A 5,600-nucleotide genomic window follows, 5' to 3' on the forward strand; every position below is an offset into this window, starting at 1 on the left:
CTTCCTTTCCATTGTGGGGGCTAGTTCACATGTACGCACAGCCGTGGCTCCTGCGGGGCCAGACCGTGCAGCACAGGCCTGGGGCCCCTGGACTGAGAAGCACCCCCAAATGAGTCCCTGGCAAGCGGCAAGCGATGGGTGGGGCGAGGGCTGCTGCCGTTGTCTTCCTTGTGGGTAAAGGTAAGCACCACAGCAGCTGGGTGGTTGACATTTCAGCCCCCTGATGTGCCATATTCCTTAAAAGGGTCTTTTTCTTCTTTTAGATCCTGGAAGCAGAACCGCTCACATGCTGCCCTTTGGGGCCAAGGCCAATGGGGGTAGAGGCGAGGCAGAAATACTACTTAGTTGCTCATGCGCCCTCATTGGTGGAGACTGGGGCTCATATTATTTTTATTTGTTACACTTGTACCCTGCCCCATAGCCCACAGGGCTCTCTGGTGGTTTACAGAATTAGTATAAATAAAAATGAGAATCACAACACCAGTACACTGAAAATATCACATCTTGCACTGCCTGGCATCCCAGTGACTAGATGAAGATGTCAAAAATCATGGGCAACTTGTTACAAATCTGCCAACAGCTGCTTGGTAGAACAAGGGGTGACCGAGATTTGCTGCAACCCTCTGGAAATGGGGCCCAGGTTGGACTCAAGTCGTCATGGTGTGCCCTGTTCCCTCCCATCTGCTCTAAACAACTCTGGCATGGGAATAAGCAATCCCCTCCCCTCCAGATGAGCCCACCAGTATGCGGCGAATAGGAGCTGAAGGTCAGAACCTCTGGAGGACATTCAGTTGCCTATCTCAGACTGAACCCCTGGTCTGGATATGGAGTGCTAAGCTAATACAAACAGAAGATATGAAACTGATTTGAGTATTCATAAATTCTAGTCATGACCCTTTTTTTAAATGATGGCCACACAGAATGATTTAATTTTCTCTAATTATGCTGAATTAGTAAGAGAAAGTTTTCATCAGTATCTGTCATGCAGAGAAACCTGTTCCCTACACTCTTTTCTCAATGGGCAATGAACAGTCATTTTAGTATAATATCCCCTACTCCCTCTGTAGTATTAGTCATTCTATGTTGTTGATAATGCTTTAGTAAAGCAGGTATTTTTGTAACAGATAAAATATAATTGAGGATATATTCATTTATGTTGATGGTATATATGCTGCTATTCATTTCTTTAAAAATCACACTATACAGATTTATACACAGTATACAGAGTAGCATACAGATTTATGAACAGTATTAGCAACTTATCCAAACAAAATAGTGACAGTGATCAGTAAGGCATAGCATATCTAATAAATCTGCATCAAAAAGCAGTCCAGCAGCAAAACAAGGTAGAAACAAATTGATACTGCCAAACTCAAAGGCAAATGTTCAGCCACAGTTGAATGGACAGCAGAATGGAATCTAAATGAACATTTCTAAGAAGAGAGGTCCAGGAAGTTGGGTAACCTCATATTATTAGGTAATCTGATATCCACATTCCCACCTAATTTTTCACCAACTCCTAGAAGCACCTACAGTAGGTCTGTTCTCAGGCTCTCTGCTTCCTGTTCTGCCTGAAGCAATCTGTTGTGTGATCAGCTCTCCATGCACACACATTATTGAAGGGGTGCTTTCTCTTTATGACCCACTTCCTTTATGTGCAAGAAAGGTGGGCAGCCTGTGGTGCCTCAGAGGTTTAGGTTCCAACTTCCACCATCTCTCATCATTGGCTATGCTGCCTTGGGCTGACAGAACAGTCAGTTGCCAAGCACATGTCCAGTTGATAATGTGAGAGAAGTGTCCACCCCACCCCTGAAAAGAATAGACCCCTTTTTTGGAACACCTTTTGTCCAATTGCAAACTCAAATCTCCACGCATATCACCCAGGGTTTGCTTGTGATAGTTCTGGGAATGTTGGGGTACTGGTGCAAAGGAGTGGCTCCCTTGGAACAAAACCTCCACTCTTCAGAAGAGCAGGTGCACCTGGCAATTACACCCTTGTCCAGCAGATTCATCTATTGTATTTGCAGAAGGCCTCTCCTGTGAAGTAATATTTTATGGCAGCAGAATTAGATTTTAAAAAGTGAGTGCTGAACAACCTTACAGGGAAGGGGTATTGAACTTTTAGACATAGATCAAATTTAATACCGGAAAAGCTTCCAGGAGTCATATTCCAATGGAGGCATGCATGAAGATAAAAGGGACAGGCCAAAGGCAACACTTTGGGGCCAAATTACTAAAGATGCCTGCACATTTCAGCTTAAAGCTCTCACTGGCCTTGGGAGAGGAATTTCAGCCTTTTAGAATGGGAAAACAGCTGGAATCTACAAAATTTTGGGAAAGGAAGTGGGACTGGGGAAGGGGCCATGGCCATCTAGGGAAAAATGGAGGGCTGGATTTTTCTACAGGTCTGAGATTTGGCGCCTTTATAGAGAATATTTGAAGGTTCATTCTCATGACTTTCACTTCTCCTCTGGTGTGATCTTATCTGAATATTTTGTGATTTTTTGGTTTACTTTTCCCCAAAAGACATACATGTAATTATATTTCCATTCTTTTCCTGTAGCTTACAAGTCCGTAAGAAATTCTGTCCTAACATTTGCAGTATCATTTATGGAGTGCTTTATTAGGGGAAAGATTTTTATTTTACCTGTTGAAAGGATTCTTATAGCAATTGAGTAAGATATATAAAAAGATATCTGAACAATTTATCTTTAATCATAAAAAATGTGATTGAGATGTTTAGAGCTCTGCCTCTAGAGAACCCAATAATATATTCCTGAGAATAGTTTAAGCCATTATCAGTGTTCCTATTTTCTCAGTAGATGGCTTTTCATCGGCGGAAATGTTGCAGGTGCTGCTACTCTATCTTGCTCACATGGGAACATCTTTCTTTTCCCTGTGTATTTCTTAGAGGGCAGATGAACAAGCCCAGAATATTTGCAAGGTTGACTTCTCTTACAAGTAATGCTTTCAGGTGCTAATTTGCCTAGGGAAATTGCAAATTGATGGCTGGTGTATATGAAGCAATCAGGGTACCCCTTACGACCGCGGTATAGTTCTGCCATGAAACCATGATTTGTGCCAACTGTATTTTAAAACCCACAACATGGTTTGAATTGCCAGGCAAACTGTACATTAGACCTGCATGACTGCTTTTGTTTTCTGTTTGCTTAGTGCCCAGCTCCATACATTTATAAACTGTTTCTCATCTTAACTCATTTCAAAACTTCATGGTGCAGCAGTCTTTTGAAGCAAAGCCTTGGCTGTAGGTGAATCTTGCTGCTGGTCTGTGAGGCAACAACTGCAATTTGCATATGCTTTGTAAACCAGCACTTTTAGATCATAGCTTGTTGGCTCCAAACAAACCACATGGCTGGATGTGGTTCAGATGTAATGTGTACAAGCCACAGTTTCATGTTACGTCTGGATTTGTCAGTGATTTGCTTAGAACATCATGCTAGATCTTTATTAGGTTTATGCACAGCAGGCTGTTTCAATTCAGCTCTTTTCATTTGGGGCAGCTGTAAGGAAGATAGTATAAGTACAGTGGTACCTCGGCTCATGAACACCTCAGTTCATGACCAAATCAGGTCACGAACAGAAATTTCAGAGAAATTTTGCCTCAGTATGCGAACTCCGCATTGGGTGACAACCACGACTGCGGCCATGTTGCCGCATGAACACGATCAAAATCACAAATATTTTCCCCGCACGAGCACGATTGCGATTGTGCCGTCTTCCCTGCATGAGTGCCATTGTGATCGCGCCCATCTCCCCCCACAGCACAATATGCCCATTTTCCCTGCACAAGCGCAATCACGATCACACCCATCTCCCCCCGTGAGCATGATCATGATTGCGCCCATCTACCCTCCCCCGAGCACAATCGCTATCGCATGATTATCGTTTGGACTTTCCCTCCAAACAATAACCTACCCTAGGTTAGCATTCTCTACTGTACTGTACTTTGTTACTTTGTTGTTCTTTGTTACTTTGTTTCCAATTCTTGTGATTAAAAAAATATTAACAGAATGGATTAACCTTATTTACACTGAACCTTATGGGGAAATTTGACTTGGGTCGCAACCAGAGTCGTAGAATAGATTAAGTTCATGAACTGAGGTACCACTGTATCTCCTTCCATTTGAAACTAACTGCAGTCTGTTGTTTTGTCCATGTGGGATTTGTGGTTGGTTTTAACTAGAGCTTATCTGAACAACGCCTCTTCAGAAATACAGATTTGATCTCGGTCTGTTTAGAACATGGTTTCATCTCAGCTTATTCCTGTTCAATTGAAATAATGAATACATTTTATTTTTAAATAAAGTGGATACTTCTGATCCTGACCTTACAATTGTGAAGTAGGAGAAGAGTTTATTTTTACATCTGAACTTTATCAGTGACTCAATTGGGGAAAAGAGAAGGCAGGAGTGACGTATATGCAATGACTCTCCCTTTTTTCTTTTCCAGCCCTGTATTTACCGGCTTCTTGCACTGTTGTGTATTTGAACAGCAGAGGGAGACTGCTTTATCTTAAAATAAATTTTTAAAAGTTCATTTGATTCTTAGCATTATCCTTATAAATGAATTATATTGCCCTTATGGAGTTGTGGGGTAGATATTTGTCACATTCCAATGGGATATTTCAAAATAATTCTTTTTGGTGCATTCTGAAGTACATATTTTGGATCATGTATCTTACCTGGAGTGTCTGTCCCCATTTACTTGATCATAAGATTGCCTTAAATCATTGGTTTCATTATGCTTGTGTGTGTGTGTGGCCAAAGTATACCTTATAATTATCCAACTACTCTACTTATCATAGATCAAACCTACTTGTCCAATTAGAACTCTGAGTTTAATTTTATTTTGGACCTGAAATGTCATGCCCTAGTTAAGTTCCCTGTCTGAAAATGCAGATTACTGACTTAGCTTCAGTTCATTTTGAAGGTCACAGTATGTTCTGCACAGTAGTACGGATGCTATGGAATTTTAATTAGCAGCTATGTGAGCTAAGGACATGCCTGTTTAGTTTTATTTTTCAGGCTGTTTTGGTTCCAGCATATTGCTATGATAGTGAATGTAGAAGAAAAATATTAAAGTTGACCTTTCCTTCTGGGCATGAATAATAGATTTTGTTTAGTGTGTTTCATTTACTAATTTCTTAAGTCATTTCCACTTGAAGGCTGAATTATTATCAGCCCTGAACTTTCTACCTGTCTTGCTGAGTAAATAACACATATTCACCTCTACTTGAACATGTGTCACATCTTCAAATGCAGATTCAGATTTTGGGATCAATGTGGTCTTGTGTATTTGAATCATTTTTTGCTTTGTCTCTCTTGCAGATGCCCAAGATACGCTTGGGGGCATGAGAGCAACAGGGGTCAGACCATGCCTACTCTTGTTAGCTAAATCCTGCCATTTTTTCCTCTCAAAGACAGCATAGGGTGCTGGACAGTCTAATTCTAGTTTATTCAATGGAAAAAATCCCTCTGCTGCACAGAGTTTCTTTACCAGTCATTCAACCTTCCTTTTTGTGGGCAAGTAGTTGAGTCAGGGGTGGCCATCCAGTTCCAGGTACATCTCTGTAACAACAG

The sequence above is a fragment of the Varanus komodoensis genome, unplaced genomic scaffold (genome assembly GCF_004798865.1).
Source record: "Varanus komodoensis strain SLA01 unplaced genomic scaffold, ASM479886v1 scaffold3, whole genome shotgun sequence".
NCBI classification, from domain to species: Eukaryota; Metazoa; Chordata; class Lepidosauria; order Squamata; family Varanidae; genus Varanus; species Varanus komodoensis.